We start from the raw sequence: 23,692 nt of genomic DNA, 5'->3' as shown, positions 1-23,692 counted from the left end.
TCCTGGATTCCAACATGTTTTTATTTCACAGCTTTCTGAGGAAAACAATTTCCTGCACTTTCAACTCACTGTAGAAACCCCTGATACAATCATAAGAACGTACTTAGCTAATGGCCAAAGACCCTTTTTAAGCCGACCCATTCATGCCCCAATGTTCATAATTATCATTCCACTAGGACTAGAATAACTTTGGTATATAGCATTATTGGAGGTTAATAGGATATCAACCCAAAGGTAATTTCAAGCTTAGCTATTAGATCACAATGTAATACCAAAGATACTCTAGTCAATACCCAGGGATTGTATTTCGTAATTACTGCTCATGTCCAGGAGGGTTGTGAGTAATGTCCTCAGTAAGAATTTAGGGTTTCCCATCCAGTCATCCAGGTTCCTTTTGAACAGTGTCATATAGGTGCTCTGCTTCACATAAATTAGCAGCCTATTCCAAAGACATGTCAGTCACTGGGAGACGAATTTGTCCCTCCAGCACATCCTATTCATGTTGCAAGCCATAATTATGTGCCTGGAGCAGGTAGCTCTAGTCCTGTTTGATTTACAGATGCACAGCAAGTTCATTAGGTTTGGGTTGGAGTTTGCTCTGAAGCCAGGCATAAGTCTGCACTAAGAAGTCTATATGATAGAGTATAGTGACAAGGGCTTTAGTCGGTCTGTGTAAGGCAAGTGCTGGAGTCCCTTGATCTTCTTTGCTAGAAGATGCTGAGGTCTCTTCAGTTGCTGCAGGCGCTTTGTACAGTACATGCCAAAAGGGGTATTATAATCAATTATGGGCCTGAATAGTGATGAGTATAGGCTAGTACCTACCTATGAACCTATGATCCATAAACTAGTGAGGGGAGGTGCTAAGTAGTAGCAAGTGTAGCTTTAGTTGTGTTGTTGAGAAAGTTTTTGGATCGCTAAAGCATTCCAAGTTCTGGGCGAGTTTTTTTTATGCATTGGATTATGGTCAGGGATGATCGAAGGATGGGTGTCTTTGTGTGCAAGTTTGGGCATTTTTTGCTACGAATTCAGAGAGTATTCCAAACAGGTGAGCCCTAAGTGCTTAGTTCTGCGGAACACCACTAGTAACAGGCCTATTGGTGGAGGTGGATTCCCCCACCCTAACTTTGTGTCGTATCCATAAGCCATTTGACTATCTATTTGGTTATATAGAGATTTATGTCTAAATTTTTGATTTTATCTATAATACCTGAATGAAGTAATGTGTTAAATGCCTTTACCAGGCTGAGGTAGGCAGTATGCACCATTTTTGCCCATCATGCATGGCTCAAGTGGCATTTTACAGGTAGTCCACTGGGTTTAGTAGGTGTGACCTACCACTGGAGAGAACGGTGAGGACCCATGCTTTAGTAACAGTGGTGGGCTAAGCGGTAGAGGGTATTTCCTGGGGAATAACTAGTCATCTTCAAGTCATATGGACTCTGTCTTCTGCTTGTACCTTATTACTGTCGTATAACACTTTTGAGTAAAGTTATTGTTGTCTACTCTTTTATCTTGAACTTTGGTAACTACTTTAGCCAATTAAATGTTTCTGGCAAGGCTTTTCTGTCTGTACTATAAAGCTGAGAGGTATGCCTTCAGTTATAACTGAAATGTCATGAAATCACAAGAAGTTAATGGCTTTTCTTTTGACAGATTTTTTTTTTTGTTTCTAATTAGAACTAGTCAGTACAACTTTATACATACATAAATAAGTAAACAGATGCACATATTCCATGTGAAACTGTAGTTTCATTTATTTTACAAAAGAAACAAACAAGCAGACACACAGGTTCCATGTCAAGTCATTATTTGATTTAATTGACTGTTATAAAACCATCATATCTAGGCATAGATAGATATAATTTAATGGGCTTACGGTCAGACAGTGTAAATTCCAAGTACAAGCAAGTGTGACATTTTATTGCAAAGTGACAATGTGCCGATGAATCACAACAATGCAAGACATCTATAATACACATTCCTTAGTTTTAAGAACACATTTGCATATAAAACTAAAAAAGTAAATAAAAATGGAGAGATCCATCTATACTTAACATAGCCACTCTGTTAAACCATTTATTAATATTTATACATGTTACATATGTATGTACATACAAATATTTCAGGCATGACCTATAATGCCATTCTTACATGCAAACTGGTAGTTATAGTTTGACCTCATTTCCGTTTCTTATATTTTTTCAGCTATCATCTTGCTTGAATTCCACTTCTGCATTTTGCCAAGCTGTTTGACATTCTTTCAGAAAGTCGTATAATTCTTTATTCTGTTTACAATTTTCTGTTTGTGTCTTGCACCATGGAGCTCAGGTTGTGATTCAAAATGGTATGTCCACCTCCCACTTACATCAGTATCAAACTAAAATTAATTAGTAAACAAGCAGAGAAAAAACAGTTGAATAAAGAAATGAGGGAGAATGAATTAAATGATTTGACTCAGAGGTTAAGTTTAATTCATGGTACCTTGGAGAGTACAGCACACATCTATTTCTTGTTTTCATTACTTATTAAAGTAAACAATTAAATGTTTGTTTACAGGTACCTTGTTATGTGTGTGTATAGTTGGTACTCTTACAGGCCGGAAAAAAACACAGTAGGGTGTTTTCTGAAAAAGAAAAATAGTACAGTGTGTAAAGCTAAACTATGCAGTAATGCCATTCAAATGAGATGGATTATAACAATATATTCATCAATAAACTGATGTTTTTGTCAGCATATATATTCTGTATGCAGCATGGACATTTGTAATGTACTTGGTAATTATATATTATGTTAAGTTCATGGGTATGTACTAGGCATGCAGTTCAAAAGACCATTTATAAGCATAGTCAGCTAAGCTTGAGTGCTGAAATAGTGACCTAAACTCCATGGTCAAGAAGCACCATGTTATATAACCCAGAGAGGATTTATGAAATCCCAGCTATTCATCCAGAATATTACTGAATACAGACCATGTGTAGTATTGCTTTACATGCAGAGGAGGTCTAGTCAGTAAGTGTAGGATTCCTTGGGATAGAAATCTGTTGTGCCAGCCATGTTCTATTTCTGTGTCTATAAAATATTACAGGCTTTGTTGTGGGTGTTCATGGTGGTGTGTGTTTTATATAGCTGTAAGAGGTCAAGCAGGGTGAAATGGGCCATCTACCCTACTGATGGACAGCATTCTGCCTGCTGAAGAATGGCATACAGAGCAAGAACTGCAGATATCAAAAATGCCATTTCAACCTTTGATATAAGCATCACCATTAATAGTGGGCAACAGGAAGGATTATGGAAGAATGTTCATCTGAGCAAACTGTGTAAATATCATAAATTGGGCTTTATCAGAAATTTTACATCTTATACCTTTGGTACCACAGTAAATTGCAGGTAATGTTAGCATGTTCCAGAAGGTTCGTATGTTCATAAGTGTGTACTAGGCTAATGGCCCTGGGTTCTTTACAAGCCTAGTCCATAGAAGTGCCCTGGCACTGTGTCACCGGTCATTAGTTCCCAGTGCCTCTACCAAGTACAGGCACTATATTGATCCATGGGGTGAATTTTCTATTTACAATCCACTCAGCAAGATTTCTCTTGAAGAGGGCTAGTGAGGTGCTCTGCTTGACATGTATGGGAAGTCTATTCCAGAGCATGGGCAGTCTCTGGGTTATGAACCTGTCCCTCCAGCATGTTCTATTGATTGTGGTAATGAGGTTGAGTCCTCTGGAGTGTGTGGTGTGGAGGGATTGGGATTTCTTTAGATGTAGCATTTCTAACAGGGCTGGGTCAGACATGGCTTTGTAAGTCAGTGATCGCCTTTTAGTACACGATATGAGACAGAGAATAGCTGGAGTTTTTTTGAGTCTGTCCATGTAGGACATGTGTTTAAGGCCTAGGATCCTCTTCATGAGGTGCTTCTGTGGCCTCTCCAGCTGCTGCAGGGTCTATATAAGAACATTGAATATTTAACAGTTCGAATCACTAAAGATTGACCTTTAGTGATCGAACTGTTAAAACATTGAATGTTCAGAAAAAAATAAATAAATGGTGTAGGGAGGGGGCAAGCCCCCCTGCACCCCCCACACCCCTGCTACTTAAATATACCAATTCTGAGACTGCACTACATTGAAGTAAATGGAAATCTTCCCTTACGGAGATTTCCGTTTACTTGTTCGATGTTCGGCAGTTTCGCTATTCTCGTGTCGACAATGTCAGATTCGACATTGTCGGCTTTTGAGAATCTAATATAGACCCCTGCTGCATGTCTCTAGTGAGGTACATGCCAAATGGGGCATTATACTCTAGGATTGATCTAATGAGGGAGTAGTAGAGAGAAATGATGACCTCTTTCTTCCTGGATGGAAAACCCTTAGTAATGAGATGTGCCACATTGAAGGACTTTCTCACCATAGTGGCAATGTGGATATCAAAGGAGAGGTTGCTGTCAACTGGTGTCCATAGATCTCTTATAACTCCTTCAGTGTTCAGTGGGCTCCCATCAATGTGGTAATTAGTGGGAAATGAGTTTTTCCCAAAGGTGATGAAGCATTTTTTGGCATTAAGCTTAAGGCCATGGTTTCCACAACAGTCATTGGTCTCAGTGAGGACTTGCTGTAGGATGTCTGCATCACTTGTGGAGTTAATAATGGCTCCCAACTTGCAGTCATCTGTGAATTTGGTCAGCCAGAGTCTCTTCGTGTTGGCTTGGACTTATGAGAAGTAGATGCCAAACAGGAGAGAACCCAGGACTGATCCCTGTGGGACTCCACTCATGACTGGTCAGCAGTCTGACTTGGAGTCCACTACTTTCACAGTGTGTGTTCTATCTGTGAGCCAGTTTGCAATCCACTTAATGATATAGGGGTTGATGCCTAGTTTGTTGATTTTGTCAATAATTCCTGAGTGAGGAATGGTATCAAAGGCCTTGGCCAGATCGAGGTAGGCTGTATGAACTGCCTTACCTTCATCCACCGCTCTGGTGACTGACTCAAAGAAGTCAACCAGGTTGAGCATGATCTACCTTTCACAACACCAAATTGCATGGGATGTAGAGTTTGGAGATTCCCTATATCCTTGTTAATTAAGTCCATGATGATGTGCTCTATGGCCATATCAGACTTGTCAAGCTAATGGGGCGATAATTTCCAGAGTCTGTAGTCACTCCTCTTTTATAGAGAGGGATGACTGTAGCTTTCCAGGGTCTGTAGTCACTCCTCCTTTACGGAGAGGGATGACTGCAGGTAATATATAAGACAGGGCTTTCTATTCGCATGGAAAAGCACCAGCAAGGTACAAGGTGATCAAACATGCATGAAGCTCCAGTCAACAAAAGGTATTGTTGAAAGGTGCAATATGTGTCTTACAGGTTACACCCAAGTTCGGCAAATAAAAGACAACAATGTTAAAAGGGCACTGGCTTGTTTCTAAACTGTGTTCCTTGCTTCGGACCAAATTGTAAATGTTGCCACCCATCTCTTCGGACTGAAATGTAAATGTTGCCACCCATTTTTTCAAACTTCTCCCATTTTGTGACATCACAGTCAGGTCCGACCCAAGTATTACTTTCCTTTGTATACCCTCTCCCATTCCTGTTTTGTTTCCCGTGCATAAATGTAGACTTTGATGTTATAGTTCCTAGTGATTTTCAGTAAGAACTAAGAGTGTTTTTAAGTCCCAGGCTTTCAGCATATGAGTACATCTGCAGCAATCAGGTTGGAGTTGTTACATTTCTGTTGAGTCGCAACAGTTATAAAATATATTTTTCCCGCCTTTGAGTTAATGTCAGAAGCACTGAAATGTTTAAAACATCACAATGTAACTCTTGCAAGTCATTTTACATTTCTAGCAAAGGGATTGCTACAGTTAAAGATTATTGCCATCTTCTTTTTAGCATTTGCGTTCATGTAAGAAGTGCTACATAACTGTAGCAGCCTTTTGCCACCAATATAAAATGTTCTGCTACAGTTACAAAATGATCATTTCATTCCTTTTTATTTCAATATATGCGGTCACGTAAGAAGCGCCGAAGCACCAAAATGCTTACTTATCCAATGTATCACAATGGAACTGTAGCAAGCCCTTTGCCAGAAATGTAAAACGGCCTTGCTACAGTTGTGCACAGATAACTGCTTTTTTATCCATTTATGTTGAACTGGTTATGCATTAGCATGCATTTTTATGATGGGTGTGCAGCTTGTGACTCAAATATCTGTGATAATTTAGTCCCTTCATTGCTAGTTGATTTGCCAGAAAACAAACAGTTTTACCAAGACGGTGAGACCCACACATATGAGAAGAAAATCTGGACGGTTCAGGTGTAATCTGGTCATGCCAGAAGTGCTTACAGTTTTGGAATATTACTATAGCAAGTTCATTTTACATTTCTGGCAAAGGGCTTGCTAAAGTTACAAACAGATCATTACCGTTTTTTATTTTAATATCTGTATTCGTGTAAGAAGCACTAAAGCTCTGCATTAATGTGGCAGAGCATAGCTGTAGCAAATGCTTTGCAAGACATATAAAATGGGCTTGCTACAGTAACAAACAGATCTTTTCTATTTCCTTTCTTTTTTTAACCATTTCGGGTCATTCTGAGTAACAGGTTATGTATTAGCATGCATTTTTATGAAGGGTGTGCAGCCTGAAACCCAAATGTCTTATTATTTAGTCCCTTCAGTACTCCTTGATTTGCCAGAAAACCAATAATTGTATGAGAAAGAGACCACATATATGAGGTGAAAATCTGCATGGTTGAGAGGTAATCTTGTCATGTCAATTACACTGAAAGGCTTACAGTGTTGGAATCTAATTGTAGCAAGCTCATTGTACATTTCTGACAAAGGGCTTGCTAAAGTTTCTTTTTTTTACATTTGCGATCATGTAAGAATCTCTGAACTATTTACTGTATCCAATGTATCATAATATAACTGTAGCCCTTTTGTCAAAAATATAAAATGGGCTTGCTACAGTTCCAAACAGATATTTGTATCCATTTATGGTCATCTTTGATAGAATAATAGGTTATGCAATTGCAGGCATTTTTATGAAGGATATATGGCTGAAACTCAAATGTCTCTCATTGTTTAGTCTTTTTTAATTTCTTGCCTTCTCATCTGGTCCTGTTCCTTGTATTCTTTCTTTTGTTTTTTGCCACATTCAGTTGCTGCCTGATTTTTATCTACTTCAGTTATGATTTCCATTCATGCTTGATGCCAATATGCTTCTGCCAGATTAAGCAGAGAAGTCATCTTAGATTTATTCTCCTCTTGTTTTAAAACCTTCACTACATTAGGGTCTTGTGAGGTCAGCAGATATGTGTGGAGTCCCACAATTGCAGATATATACATGTAATCAATTTCAAAGAGGCCCAGCCCTTCTTCGGAACTGGTAATATATAATCTTGGTAATTGGCCATGGTGGTGCAGCGGTTAGCATTGTCGCCTGATAGCAAGAGGTTCTCCAGTTTGATTCTCAGCTGGAGTAACTTCTTTGCAAATTCTGCATGTCCTCCCCATGGTCAAGTGAACTTTAAAAGACATGCCAGTAGGTGCAGGGGTGTGCTTTCTCTGAAGATTGGGCACCAGGCTGGCAACTTGACACCGTAAAAATCCACTGCCAATCATTAGTGGACCGGTGATCCACTGTGGCGATCCCTAACCAAGAGAAGCCAAAAAAGATTTGGTGAGCATGAAGCATCCTTCTTGTTTTCCTATCTAATCTATCCAAACATGTTTTGGGGCCAATCAATCACTCCAAAACTGAAAGTTAGGACAGGAAGAGCAAATTGGCTTATGGCTTGGATTTTGTTCCTAGATGTCAGTGCTGTTTTCAGAATTAATTTAAGCCTTCTAAAGTATTTTTTACTAAGTTTTATTCACATTTGTTCATGTTTTATTGTTGATCCTTCATCAGTTCCCAAGTATTTATACACTCTGTCTTGTTCAAGTTCTTTTATATCACATTCTTTTCCCAAACTGATGTTTTCCTGATGCTGCAGTTTCCTGATTGAAAAGTTGCTTTTGCACATTTATCAAGACCAAATGAAATTCTTATATCATCTGAAAAAGTTTTGACAACTTGCAGTTGTGCTTTCAGTTCCTCATCTGATGAGCTATACAGTTTTAAATCATCGACAAAGAGAAGATGAGAAGTCTTCACACTTTGTTGTTTTCTAGGTGCCAAATTATAGCCATGGCCTAAGCTGTTAAGTCGACAGCTTAATGGGATAAGGGCAAGGCAGAATAGCAGCTGTGACAAAGAGTGACCATGGAATATCTCCCTTTGAATTTTTATCCCTAGGATAACAATTTGTCCTTTATTATGGCTTAATTGCAAAGTGGTCTGTCACTGCTTCATGGTCACTGTAATGTAGTCGATCAGCCGAGGGTGTATCTTGTATATTTTTAAGCACTCTTTTATCCATGAATGTGGGATACTATCAAATGCATTTTTGCAGGCAATCCATGCTATACTTAGATTCTTCACCTTTTTACAGTTCTCCACTATGACTTTATTTAACAACAAATGATCCTTTGTTCCATAGGACTTTCTTTTATTGCCCTTTTGTTCTACTGCCATAGTTGAGTTTTCTTCTAAATGACTATAAACTCTGTCATCATCAAGTCCAGTGTATAGCTTATATGTCGTCAGAAGGCAAGTTATTAATTTGTAATTTTTAGGGTAGCTTGCAGGTTCACTCTTAAGTAAGAGTATTGTTTCTCCTGTTGTTAACCAGGATGGTGTCTATTCAGGGTGCACATATAAATAGTTCTTACTCATAGCTAAATCTTCATGCAAAGATCTTAATACTTTCAGCCAAAAGTTAGGTACTGCATCTGGGCCTGGGATTTTCCAATTAAAGGGGGCACTATCTCATTTCTAAAATCCTAGTTCTGCTTCGGACCAAAGATGAAACACTGCCACCCACTTACGAATCACCTCCCAGTTTGTGACATCAATAATGTCGTCCTAACAAACACTACCCACGGCATCAAGTTTCTTCAAAAATGTTAAAAACCTCTATTCCAGCCCTGTTTTACTTCCCTCAGCAATAAGGCACTCAGCTTGTCAGTTCTCTGCTTTCACATGATGCTCCGTACTTGTTTTGACATTGTTTTTTGAAGTAAATACTATTTTAAGCAGTACCTTCTAATGTGGAAAAGTGTAATATTTGGTTAGTAGCCAAATACAGTTGACAAAATGTGGCAGCCATGGGAACAGTATGCATCTTTACAGAACCTGCATTTTCTGCTCCTTCATACCAGTACTCTAGTTGTACGGCATTATATAGGGTCATGTATATTTTTAAAGCTCTATATTTTCACATGCTGTTGCATGCAAGACAATTGCACTTCATAACTACTAGCACGCATCATTTTACATTTTGAGCCAGTGCATGTCCATTGTGGGATGTGCAGGGCCACTTCTAGATTTACATTTCCTCAAATTTTCAACAGCAAAGCTTCGGATATCTACAGATATTGCGTTCATTTCCTGTTAGTACACACAATCACAATAAAGGTTGCATGAAGCAAAAAAAAAAAAAAACTGACATGGAATGGCAAGGGAAAGCAACATCTGTTGGATCTATCCAAAGCTTTACTGTTGAACATAGCCGGCCTTAGGCAGAGGCCAACTAGGTGGCCGCCTAGGGTACCGCTCTAGCAGGGGCACTTTTCCAGTGTTTATTTGGTGTAGGTAGACTAGGATGGGGGCACTGGGTGATGTGGTGTGGTGTGCCATGGAGGCCTTTTGCATAGGGCACCAGTTGACCTAAGGCCACTCCTGCTGTTGAATATAATAAGAAAAATGTAAATCCTTGTACTGGTCATGCACAGCGCACGTAAATTGCAGGTCGGTCAAGTCATTATTTTCTTTCAGGTTTGTTTTTTTTCAGGGTATGTTTTGATAAATCAAACACCTTACTACCTGTCATGTTTGCCTATATTGCTTAGCTTATCTCCCAACTGTAATCACAGAATGAAACGAAAATGCCTGCTAATGCTGAGTGTTCTAATAAGGTCCAATTAATATGGTATCTATGCTAATGAAGCTACCCAATGTCACTGTTTCTAAATAATGCAATAACAATTCTGCTGCTAATATATTCTATACGCAGACATACATGGTACTGTGATCACAAAGCATGTGCGATTATTTGTATATAGTGCATGTATACACCTGCATCACCAACATGCAGTGCTATATCCTTTCTTAGTGCTGTGGTGCAGCACTAAGGCTGTATAGTATTTCTGTTATGCAGCTCTGCGTTGCTCAGCCTGTGATCCACAAACATACATCTGTGCACATGGGGCTTTTGTATTGCTCTACAGGTGGATCTGAGTGAGTAGCCATGGATACTTTGGGTAGATCTGAATGCAGGGTTCAGCATGGTGTGCAAGGCTTTATTGTTCTTTCTGTTAATGAAATTTGAAGAGCCCATGCTAAGGCAGTAAGATACTTCCTTGCAGAAAGTAGACATCTGACAAGAGGTTCCTAGGATAGTGAGTAGTGCCATTTGCATTACCCATTTTAGTAAGCACTGCCCGCTCTGGTACAGTGATCTAAGGTAGCAATATTTTGACCTATTTTGTCATTGGGAAGTGGTTAGAGAGACTGAGCTAAGCATGTATTGTAAATTTTTTTTTGTATTGTCTTCTTCTACTGTCTTCTCTCCTTTACTTATATACCTAGGATTGACAGTTTAACAAGACTTGATAACACAGAAGGAGGGAGGGACACTGTCAGAAGTGAAGTGTGCATGATAACTTTTCCAGCCCACTATACAGCTATGTTTGTGTTTGTAGCAAAACCATGCAATGATTTTTCCTATTGTGCCATGCTTCTGCCGAGAAGGTTGTGAAAGACGTCGTGGTGAGGCCAAGAACTGGTGTTGGGGCCACCCTTACCTTCAGGCTGCAACACCTGTTGCTTTTTTGCTGGGACACCTGAGGCTACCTGGATGGGTCACTAGTGCCCTTTGTGGCCATTTCTCAGGAGGGAATAAAAGCTAGTCTTCTGAAAGTTGTCTGGACAGGTCGTCCTAGGTCTTGCTGGTGGGAAAAGTTGTGCAGTGGCAATTGGATATCTGCCTTAATTTAATTTGTTTAATTTCTCCATACCTTTTCGGTTTCTAATACCATGATGGGAATGGACCCCATTACTAAGTCAAAGTATGATTAAAGTAAATGAAATTGTTTTTAAATCTTGGATGTCAGGCAGAAGTGCTCTTTGCAACACCCACAATGTGCCCATTAATGACTCCTTCAGCAATTTGTACAGGTTTACGTGGATAGGTAATGCCTTCTGTGTTCAGTGGACTACCACCAATGTGGTAATTCACGGGAATTGGGTTTGTCCTAAAGCGGATGACGACATTGTTTTGGCATTGAGCTTAAGACCATGGTTCTAACACCAGTTATTGGTCTCAGTGAGGCATGTCTTTAGGATGTCAACATCACTTAGAGAGTTAATAGCTCCTAACTTGGAATCATCTGTGAAGTTTGTCAACCAGAGTCCTTTCGTGTTGGCCTGAACTTCAGAGAAGTAGATACCAAGCAGGAGAGGACCCAGGACAGAACCCTGTGGGACTCCATTGTAGTCCTTTCAACTCAAGTTATTTACTCCTCTTCTTGAGGTGCTAGAGCCTTAAGCAATTCCTAGAACTGTTGTGATTTCTCTCCAGTCATCTTCTATATCTTCAGCCTGGTCTCTGTTGACTGTGGAAGCCTTGTTTGACCACTGCTTGCACCTGATTGTGGCAACCAGTGTTTTTTACTGTGTGCTTACTGTTTCACTGGGGATGCATTTACAATCACTGATTGTAGCCCATTGTCCTTTCCTTAGTAGAAGGAAGTCTGATACTATCAAGCCATTTGCCAGACAGAAGTCTATAGTGGCCTCTCCATCTGTATTCTTACTGCCCCACCCATGTGGACCCTGGCAGTCCTCATATCCTATTCTATCTATCCTGATATGTGCATTCAGGTCAGCCATTCTCAACACAAATTCCTGCTGTCCTGCTTTATAAAGCTTGTCATTGCAAAGAATACATTTCCTCTCATGCCAGCCTCTGTTTCTCAGCTTTCCTCTTGGGCAGCTGTTATTTGTGGTTCCCATGATTTTCATCAAAAAATTTTTTTAACATCTGTTCCAAGTGTTTTACAAGTCTTCATACCTTCCATATTTTTCTTACATCTCTAATGTAACTAACACTTTCTCCCATCCCTATACAATTTGCCTAGCATCCTCCTGGACTGTTTCTATAATCATATAATCATCCAAGATTTAATTAGTATGTAAATCAATTTATATTTTGTAATTGTGTGATTATTATGTCATGTAACTTTATTATGGAGCTTTTCTCCCCCGGCCTCCACTGAAAATGGGCTTTTAGCCCAGTGGACCTCCCCGGTCACCGAACTGGAATAAATAAATAAAGTATATAAATAGGTCTCTTACAACTGTATAGATATGTTAATTATCATTTTGGGCAGATGTCAGTTTGCACTGAAAAATTTAGTTTCTTGTATTTTATTACATTAACTACAACATTGACTAATTATATAAAAAATACTTACATCATTTTCAGTTTGTGGTAAAAGAAGCCTGAGTCAATTGGTTTTGCATGTTAATTATTCTATAATTGCTACAGTCATCCTTGGCTTTCTGTTAAATGTTTCTGATCTTGGACATACTGGGTTAAACAATGGGTGCCAGCAGAGGTGAAAATGATCATATCCAACTTGATGAGGTGCTAAGTGCATTGGTTTCTGGCTTGCTATTGACTTTCATTTCATTGAATGAGACATTTAAATGCTGAGCTGTTAAAAATGTCTTATGCATTTAAATGTGTTAACCAGTATAATCTATTTGTGCATTCATTGCAAAGTAGTAAAGTCAGATAAGGCTTGGCTTAATTTTTTGGGGGTGGGTATGCTGTGGTATGAAATGTGTGTCGCTCTCTACAGAATTCTGCTTAGTTGTGGAACTCAAGTCATAAGGGAAGGTTGGACAAGAGGTTAGTGCAGCATTTATTAAATTAATAGTTTTTTTTAAAGAATTTTATTATTTCTGGTTGGTGAAAATGGGATTATAAATGACTGTCACTGTTTGCTATAGGTCACTTGAATTTTGGAGTTAGTTTTGCAGAAAATGCCAATATTATGCTGGTTAAGCTGTTCTTTAAAGTCTGTGTAAGCCTGCTGGAGAAGGAGTTAACTTGGGGAGATGGCTGTTCGAAGAATTAATGGGACTTGTTTAGACTACACACTTGTACATTTCAGGTAAGTGAACATTTCTATGTTTGGGAGATTTAGATTTAAACTGCATGTTATTGATGACATCTCATGTTTGGTTTCATTACTGGAGAAATTTAAGTGGGCAGTATGTGATGTACTTTGTTTCCATGTTGAATGGCTTGTATTATATGTTTAATTCTTTACAGGTTGCTCATTTTCCTGGACTATGAGTGCAGTAGTAGTTTCACTGTCTGTTTGTGTTAATGAAGGAGTGTTATCTCTATTGCTAACTGGCTATTTTTCAACTGATTGCTTGGTGGTATGGTTTTATAGGAGGTTTGTCATGTTCTTTTTGCTTTGCTCTGCAGGGTTTAAGCCCTACTAAGAAGATATATTAATTTCTTAGGGTTCTTGTGGTTTATTAGTTATTTATTTTTATACAATATTTATTGCCTTTTCCTTTTGTGGATAGTGACAAGTTCAGAATTAGTTTTGTTGAGGGTTGAGGGGTTGTGAAAACAGAGTTGTCACTTTACCTCCTGGTGCTGTATGTGAAAGTGATTATGACCATGTTTAACTGCTCAGATACTGGGTAGGTTTTCCTGCTGGCTCAAAGGAAACAATGGTGCACGTCACACAAGAACATGGATGGTTTCCTTTTTTGTGTTTGAAATAATCTATCCCATTTGGTTACAGATTGACCTTACATGTCCCATGGTTGATAATTACATATTACCCCTAATGAGAATGACTGGGATCATACCATAGGTAATTTGAATTGGGCCAAGCCTAGGATAAAGCATTTAGGAGCTGCATCTGTCCATCAGTACTGTATGAGGCAGTGTGTATGTACACTTGTGTGTGTGTGTGTGTGTGTGTGTGTGTGTGTGTGTGTGTGTGTGTGTGTGTGTGTGTGTGTATATATATATATATATATATATATATATATATATATATATATATATATATATATATATATATATATATATATATATATATATATATTGCATATATGCATGTGTGTGTGTACATGTGTATATTATATGTAAAATACACATACACACACACATGCATGTAAGTGCTTAAAAATGTTCTTCGTGTGATCCAGCTGGGTATCCACCTGATAACATAAAGGTTTACACCTAACATCTTGTGTTTGTCAAAAAATGCTTGAGTGGGGTTGAGTTGTGTCAAATGCCTTGGCCAGATCAAGGTAGGCAGTGTGAAACATTTTGCCCTCATCCATTGTTTTGGTGACCTTCTCAAAGAAGTCCACCATGGTGAGTAAGCAAGAGCTGCATTTGACGAAACCCACCTGGCTTAGGTCTAATGTCTGTAGGTTTACTGTGTCATTATTGATCTTTTCCATGATAATTATTTCCAAGGATTTGCATATGACACTAGTGAGATTATGGGGCTGTAGTTTTGAGGGTCTGTAGATGGCCCACCTTTGGGCAGAGAGATGACTATTGCTGCTCAGCATTCATTAGGCATGAAGCCTTTTTGGTGGCTACATTTTAAATAGCAATCCAGAGGGCCTGATACATCATGTTTCATGCCTGGGCCCATCAATGCATTGTTCTTGGCCTTACAGCAGACATTTAAGACCTGTTCCTAGTGATAGCAGGGCAGTTATATTTGATATTTTTTAGAAGGAGAGAGAGCCAAAATTAGACCTGAATTTGTCTGCCAATAGTTTTTTTATATCTACTGGCTCAGTATATGTGGCTGCATTAACAATGAGCTCTACACACATTTGTGTATTGTCTTTCAGGTTACTGATAAAGCTGCAGCATGTCTTGTCCTTGGTCTGGGAGGCCAACTTTACCTCAAATTTGGCTTCGGTAGACATTATTTTTACACTGGGTAGTTTAAGTTGAGAGTGCTTATATCCTGCTGGGTGGTACACCTCTTAATTTTTGCCATGATTTTCTTCCTTCTGTTATAGAGCATCCCAATGTACTTGGTGGGTACAGCTTCCTCTATGCAGCTATTAGCATACCTGTATAATGTTTCTGTGAACAGTTGTCCAGAGGCAGCAGAGTTATCAGGGTTTGTGAGGGGCTTGAAATGTTGTCACATTATCAGGTAACAGCATGTATGGGCCTGTGAGCCTTAGAATAGTGCCTGAACATTCTAGGATTAGCGGTTATCTTACAGATTAGTACCTCGCAGGATGCGCAGTAGCAAATCCCGCCTCGACACGCCCCCGGGCCGGGCTACGCCATATTAACAAGTATCATCCTCATTACGCGATATAATTACTAATTGTTTTCAATTTAGATGAGTGTAGAGTGGTCTCGGAGTTGGTATATATAAGTCGGGGGGTGCAGGGGGGGCGTCCCCCCTGCAAATAAGTGCGAAACAGTTTTATAAATGGTTTTGCAGGGAGGCAGATATTTACTTTACCTTTTGGTTTGTATGAACATTTGCAACATGAGTATTATCCTCAGTACGCGGTATGCCCCATATCTTTTAAATAAATAATTACTGTAAACAAGGACGGTAAACAAACACAACGTAAAACAGTCTTATAAATGTTATTGCAGGGGGGACGCCCCCCCTGTACCCCCCGACTTATATATACCAACTCCGAGACCACTCTACATTCATCTAAATTGAAAACAGCTTACTTGCTGTTACTGTTACGTTTACAATACCGATGCGGATTCCTTAGTCGCGCCACAACATTCCTACAAAGCGTGTTACTGTTAAGTGGAAAACATTTTAGTGTAAAACATTTCACATTTGAAGTTGCTGTCGCGGGCATGTTGACAACTACAGCTGTCAGTCAACACTGCCAATCATGACAGACATGCCCAAAGCTGCGCAGTACTGCCTGCGAGGTACTAATCTGTAAGATAACCGGATTAGCTGGGTTTCTGAGTTATATTTTTACTTCAAAGGAGACCATCTTGTGGTTTGACCATTCCACAGAGGACATTACACTAAGTGATTTGCAGCATTCTCCCATATTAGTGAGGACAAGATCTGGTGTGTTTGTGCCCCTAGTCGGCATAATCATAGGAGATCATAAAAGATTACTAGACTATTGCCCCGGAGGTCATTTTTGGCCTAGCCATTTAAACCCAATGTAATACAGTAGAGGTACTAGTCATTACCCAAGATTGCATTTAGTTCATAGTTAGGTACTAGGCTAATTAGCCCTAGGGCCTATATAAGACATATGAATGTAACTATATTATAATATATATATATATATATATATATATATATATATATATATATATATATATATATATATATATATTCCTTATATTATAGGCTATATAAGCCTAGCCAAAAAAAAGGTACCCTGGCTTTCACCACCCAAGAAAATTATTTTCCTGTGCCCCTGTTGATTAGAGCCCCTAGACGTGATCCCAGGGGTTAATTTCCTATTTCCCATCCGATCATCAAGATTTGAAAATAACTTTCTTGGGTGGTGTAAGCCAGAGAACCGAAAGTCTCTGGGACAGGAATCTATCCCTCCAGCATGTTCTGTTTATTGTGGTGGCAAGGTTTAGGTCCCTGGAGCGTATAGCTCAGAGGGATTGTGATTTCCCTAAGTGGAACATGTCCAATAGCTCTGGGTTTGACATAGCTTTGTATGTTAGGCAGAGATGGTCTCTGAGTAGGCGATATGCAACAGAGTAAAGCTGGAGATTTTTGAGACGGTCTATGTAGGGCATCTGTTTGAGGCTGGTAATCCTATTTGTGAGGTATTTATGTGGCCTTTCCAGTTGTTGTAGATGTCTTATGAGATACATACCAAAAGGGGCATTCTACACTATAATGGGGTCTAATGAGTGATGAGTAGAGGAGAACAATAACCTCTTTTTTCATGGACGAGAAACCTTTTCTAAATTTATAATTGCAAAATTTAAAATAGTACCTGCATTTATATGCCATTGTTACACATTTTAGGCTTTGTTCAAATTTCTTGCACTAAGAGTTTAAGAATTATGACTTGTGGTGTGATTTGAGGATAGACGACCTTAAAGTTGGTGGGGTGCATAACTGACCCATATTGGTAATGACCAAATATCATTGCTCATTTGACTGTCTGGTTTCATTGACATTTTTTTATTGTCAGTAATGTGTATTTATTGATATGCCACGATACCATTTTTTCCAGTGACATATTATCTCATAATTACATAATGATTATTATCCGGATGCAAAAGGCCACCCATGCCTACCTGAACAAGTACAATTTTCCTCTTCTACCTTGCACATTTTACTGATTACACTAATGGTTTGGTACTTCCCAAAGGAAGCAGTAGACCCTCCATTTGAATAGGAACCACTTTGGATATTTGTCATAGCTGGTAAACAAACCCTATAGTAGAGAATATTGTACAGCACTAGTAAAACTTCCTGGGATGTTATTTGGGGCCTTGGAGCGACCGCTCTTCATTGTGCTCATCTACTTCTTCATGAGGATATGATATAATGGTGGTTGCTCTCAAAGCCTAGTGTAGTATTGATGTTTCAAAGCTATAGCTGAATGTATATACATATGTCATCTGTATTTGCAATTTAGTGCACCACTGATTCCTGTAACAATGCAGTGATAGTAGTTCTTGGTTGACTGAAAATATACCACCTGTATTAGTATACTTACGAATTTAAATTATAATGTCACTATATTTATAGATGGTTATGTATATGGTTTTAATGGCTTCTCCCTGTTTACTGCCCCCAATGCAGTATGCACAATGTCTAGGAATCTAGCCACAGGCAGCAATTTAATTTTGCCTTATTTCAGTTGCATTCAAGAAGATAAATCTGCTCCCAGCTGTTGTCATTTTCAATTTTGTGACCATAAGCTTGTCATGTCAGGAGCTTGCACACCAAGACTGCCTAAAATATTGTTGAGCTCTGAAGGGTAATCTAGTATCTATATAGGGAAGAATATTAGACTGGCCAAACCACGTTAGGAAAATGCCCATGCACTTGAAAGTAAATAGTATGACATTGCATAAATGTAATGTAGATGCACTCCATATAGCTACATAGAATGTAATCACACAAGCATGTCTTAGCCCAGGTAAGGTGTACCTTATTTAAAGAGAAGCTTGTTGCTAATCAGACTACTACCTTTTCCTGCATTTTACTATAACTGATTTTGGTTATCTGGGCCGGTGTTAGCATTTGGGGGCCCCCAGCAAATGTTCCAGTACAAGTATCATCCTGTGAATGCCACACCTCCTTGACATGGCAATTGTGGATGTTTGTGTGTTTGTGTAGAGAGCAATGCTTTTGAGGCCATTCACAGTCACTACAACTTCCATTGCTCTTCTTTGGCAAGCCTGCTGATATCATTCACACTGAAATACACCTTTGGTGAAAGCGTAGCCCATTAATCTCCGTGGCGCATGCTATAACTGTGTAATGTTGTAGTATGATGTACTAGTTAGGTAGGGATTCCAATCCCAGACACGGCAACTGTGAGACATGGTGTGTGTGATTCGTATCCTCTGTGGAGGTTGCTGTGAGCATGTAACAACTGAACTCATTGTGGAACGGGTTTTGTTTTGAGTTGAAATTACTCTCTTGGAAAACAGCCTTCCTTCTAGCCATCACTTCAGCAAGAAGAGTGTCTGAATTACAGGCCCTCATGGCAATGGAACCCTTCATTATCTTCCATGTGGACAGGGTTTCTCTCAGGACTAATCCTTCCTTTATGCCCAAGGTGGTGTCTTCTGTGGCCCTAAATCAGTCTATTCATTTGCCTACTTTTTCCCAATCCACAAAACTAAGGGGAACGAATACTGCACTCTCTGGACATGCACAGGCAACTTAGATTCAATTTGGATAGGACTAAGCCTATCAAAAAATCTGAGCAGCTACTAGTTAGCATTGCTGCAGGGGCAGAGGGGAAGGCCATTTCAAAGCAAACTTTCCCAATTTCCCAAACAATGCCCACTGCATTCATTTCTGCTACAAGCATCATGGAAAACCTACCCCACAAGGGATAAGATCACATTCCACCAGGGCTGCATCTACCTCTGCGGAATTTCTCAGAGGGGTCCCTACCAGGGACATCCTAGAAGCTGCCACCTGGAGCTCTGTACATACCTTCACCAAGCATTACCACTTGCCTATCTTTTCTAAATCCAGAGCTGGATTTGCCACTGCAGTCTTGCAGGGATTAATAGCTGGCCCTAATGCTCTTTAACTTACTCCTCCCTTTTTAGCTTTGGGAATCAACCCAAATGTGATGACTGCAACAGTGAAACATGAAGAACATAGTACAGTTGTGTACACTTACCATAAATGTAGATGCTCGAGTGTATTCACTGTTGCAGTCCTGGTTACCCTCCCTCCAGCCCCCTGACTTCTCTTGGCTCTACCTCTCCTTCTGGTTGGTATACCTATTTCTTCTTGTGTAGTTGCTTTTTGATGGGGGTTTACCATACCATTTAATTGCTTCCTATTGTGGGGGCACCTGACATCTGGGGCAAGAAAAACAGATGTAATGGCATTGGCTGCATGTTTTATACCCCTGACAACCTGACGTCAAGGAAGAACTGACAGCATTCTATGCAGAAATCAGAAGACTCGGGTATTCAGGCCAGCTGAGTTCTACCTGCAGGCAGATAACCCAAATGTGATGACTGCAACAGTGAATACACTCAAACATCTACATTTATGGTAAGTGTAGACAACTGTACTTTGTTGGTCTTGTTCTATCTGATGTTACATGCTGCTCCATTGTATTGTACCCTATCAGCTCACATGTTTGTAGGGCCAAACACAAACATGTCCCATACCACAGACAGGCATTGGACCACACTGTGTCATGACCCAGTTTATGTAGGATAGTGTGTGAGTGGCACATAGGATGGTGTTTATCAGACAGTCCATATAGTGTCATATTAAGCTTGCGTACCATATGTGGCTGTGGCTGTGTTCACATCGGTTGTGGGTATGCACTTTCTCACAGGTGTCTGTGACTCTGTGCTGTGACATGCCTGTAGAGCCAGCTCTGTTTGCAGGTACATGTGTATTCCTCCATACAAAATGTAGGCCAGTGTTGTGGCAGTCTGCCTGTAGTTTGCACAGTGCTTTGTTAGATGCCTAGCAGCTTAGTGTAATTATCCAGTGTGATGTTATGTCCAAATATTTGCAAGATGTACTGCTGCCAGGCCACCATAACAGTTGTGTATTTCTGACAAAGCAGTGGGATTCTGTACAGATGCATGTCACTAACTACTGGGTAGTATTTGGCCATGTGACCTCTGCAACACTAGTTTTTATGTGTCAGGATAGATAGGCATGTGTGAATACATAAACTGTGTGGGCATATGTAGTCCAGTATTTACGTGCTATACCCATGTTACATGGGTGTTTACATCCAAATTTTCAGGCTAGGTCCACATGTCTCACATGAAGGGGGTCTGTGTATACCTCAGGACTGAGTAGAGTGTGCCAGACTGTCCACATATATTGGTCATATCTCTGCTGTAGTCCACAGGATCATTACTGTGCTATCAGTGGTACTGTACTATGATGTCCTTAGGATGTCTGTCAGTAACCGATGGCATAACTGTCAATAGCAGATGTGGCCTCCCACACAAAACATGTGTGTTAAGACAACCCTGTTACAGTAGCAACATCTCAGATGCTTAGGTAAGAGCCGCCCTCTCCAAAGCAAAAAACACAGCATCAATGGTACCCCCAGTACATGTCCCATGTACCACTGTATGGTCACCACTGTCACCATCAACCATACAGGTAACTGATAACACAATGCAGCCCAGTTGTGCATGTGCTGTGGGCAGCCTACCTGTAACACATTGGACACACTGACAAGTTAGTTAACACTGATAGGCCCAGGTTTATCGCATGTGTGTCTGTCAGTTATGTGTTTGTTAATGTGTATATGATGGTATGTCAGACTATGTCTGACTTTTGGGATACTCTTCTGTTATGCATACACTACTTGTAGAGTCTTGGCTGATGTTTCCTGTGGTACAACTGTCAGATCTGACTACCCTAACCCATAGGCCACACGCTTGCAGAGTCCAGACAATTGCTGACATGGGACATGTACAGCCAGTACTTGCTAGACATTCTTGCAACCCCCCCCCCTCAGTGTTGTGGCATGTTACTGGGCAGCCCACATGACCAGTTTGCTACATGTGACATCATTTGTCTTGGATGGCCATCTGTTTATTTCCTACATCATTCCTGTCCCATACATCATTGCCACATAAATGACTGTCTGCACAGTTTACCATGGCATATGCAATGGTGAAGTATGGCTACATGTCCAGCTCATGCGTGCTACCTATTGTGTATGGGGCCCACACCATATCATGTAAGATGTGTGCATGCCACACCTGCCTCTGTTGCAGGTAAGTGTGCACATTTGACGGCTAAATGTCTTGGACAGCAGACCAATACATGGTGTGACATTGGGGATGTGTACTTACTGAAAGGTGCATATCCATGACAAATGCATGCAGTCAGTACCTCAACAGCTGCTTCCACAATATTTTTTCTGGAGTGTGTGCACACATATGCTTCCAGTGTTTCTGAAGGTATGTATTTCCTATATTTGCTTCCCTAACATATGATTCCATATTATACATTCATTGTTCATGTTGGGAACACATTGCAGGTTTTAAGGCTTGTGGACCACTGTATTATGATATGCCGTAGCATAGATCTGTAAGAGTTGCCATTATAACACTGGTATATACATTGTTGTAGCACTGTATAAGGCTGATGTTTCACACATGTCCCTACTGTAGGCCATTTGTCCCACCATTATGTTCATCCCTGTGGACACATTTTGCAATGACACGATGTTAGTTATATTGGAGGTGTCTGACATACCCTTAAGATACACCATCATGGTGACCACTGTGATGCACTGCAGTTAACAGCAACAATACGTGAACATGTATGGCATCTTATTTTCCTGCCTTGCTAAACTAGTTTAGTCCAGTCATCAGAGTTTGCTGATCCCTGGGCTTTGTCTTGGTTCCTGTGCTATTCTATTCCTTATTTGGTCGAAGGGAAGTTTCTTTGCTCACCAGTGGGAGTGGGGAGCACTGAGCTGCCTATTTGTCCTTAAGGGAGTGGTTCCAGCCAGAAACTTGTAGTCTATTGGCCATTTTGGGTCAATTCCTAGCTTTTTCCAGCCCCCTGCTATAAAGCACGCTTTGGCGGGCTTTTTGAGCTTGCATTGAACTCAGCACAACTTCTCGTGGTGTCCAGCAGAGTTCCACAAGCAGCAGAGAGCTAAAAGAGTGACTTTTCCAGATCTAAGTATTTTTTTCTGTGTTTTTTCGACTTATTGTGCATTTCGACTACTGTTTTTGCCTGTTTAAAAGCTCTGCTATCTATTTTAAGTGTTTTTTCTGAGCCATAAGTACTGTTTTGCACTTCTAAGTTTGTTTGCTTAAACTTTAACTGTAGACTACCACACTCAAGTGTGCTAGCTTTTTGATAGCATTTAATCGAAATTCAAAGCATTTATTGTTGTTTCTGCCTGTCTCTGTGAAAAAAAACAAAAAATATATCTTATTTTCCTGCCTTGCTAAACTAGTTTAGTCCAGTCATCAGAGTTTGCTGATCCCTGGGCTTTGTCTTGGTTCCTGTGCTATTCTATTCCTTATTTGGTCGAAGGGAAGTTTCTTTGCTCACCAGTGGGAGTGGGGAGCACTGAGCAGCCTATTTGTCCTTAAGGGAGTGGTTCCAGCCAGAAACTTGTAGTCTATTGGCCATTTTGGGTCAATTCCTAGCTTTTTCCAGCCCCCTGCTATAAAGCACGCTTTAGCGCGGAGTTGCCACTAGAGCACCATCGGGCAGCGCCGGTTAAACAAGGTAAAACTATTTCTGGCTCTGTAAAGTCTGCTCTTCATTTTTTCCCTTAGAACTCCTCTACTTGTAATCTAAACAGTCTATCCTTTATCTGAAAAGCTCAGCACTTGTTCCTAAAGCATTTTTTTGTCAGGTAAAGCACTTCTATATTATACAAAGTACTTCACTAGCTTAAAACCCCCTTGAGTACTCACTTCCCTATAAGTCCTCTCTGACTCAGTTACACCTCAAACTTTTCACTTCTTCTAGCATGTCGAAGGGTCAGTTGCTTACGTCCTCTCCTGCCCAGCTAGTGAATCTGGGAATATTGAGGCAATGTTACAATTGCCTCATGTACACAGACAACCCTCTCCTCCTCCCACAAAACACAAATACATGCGAGAGATGCAACTATATAGCCAAACTGGAGGCTGAGCTCTCTCAACTCAAGACTGGCAAGACCAGACAGGAGGAGAAGGTAACCACACACACCACATACCCAGTCCCACATAGAACTATCACAACTACAAATCAAACACATAAACACATAAAGACATACTCGGAGGCACTGATCAAAAATCTACCTAAACAGCAGAGGCCTCCAAAGCAGACACCCAAGCAACTGCCACCTCATGACA

This window comes from Protopterus annectens, chromosome 1.part1, assembly GCF_019279795.1.
Source record: "Protopterus annectens isolate FY-2018-M chromosome 1.part1, PAN1.0, whole genome shotgun sequence".
NCBI lineage: Eukaryota > Metazoa > Chordata > Ceratodontiformes > Protopteridae > Protopterus > Protopterus annectens.
The sequence above is the reverse complement of the archived record's forward strand: the minus strand, read 5'-3'. Positions refer to the sequence as shown.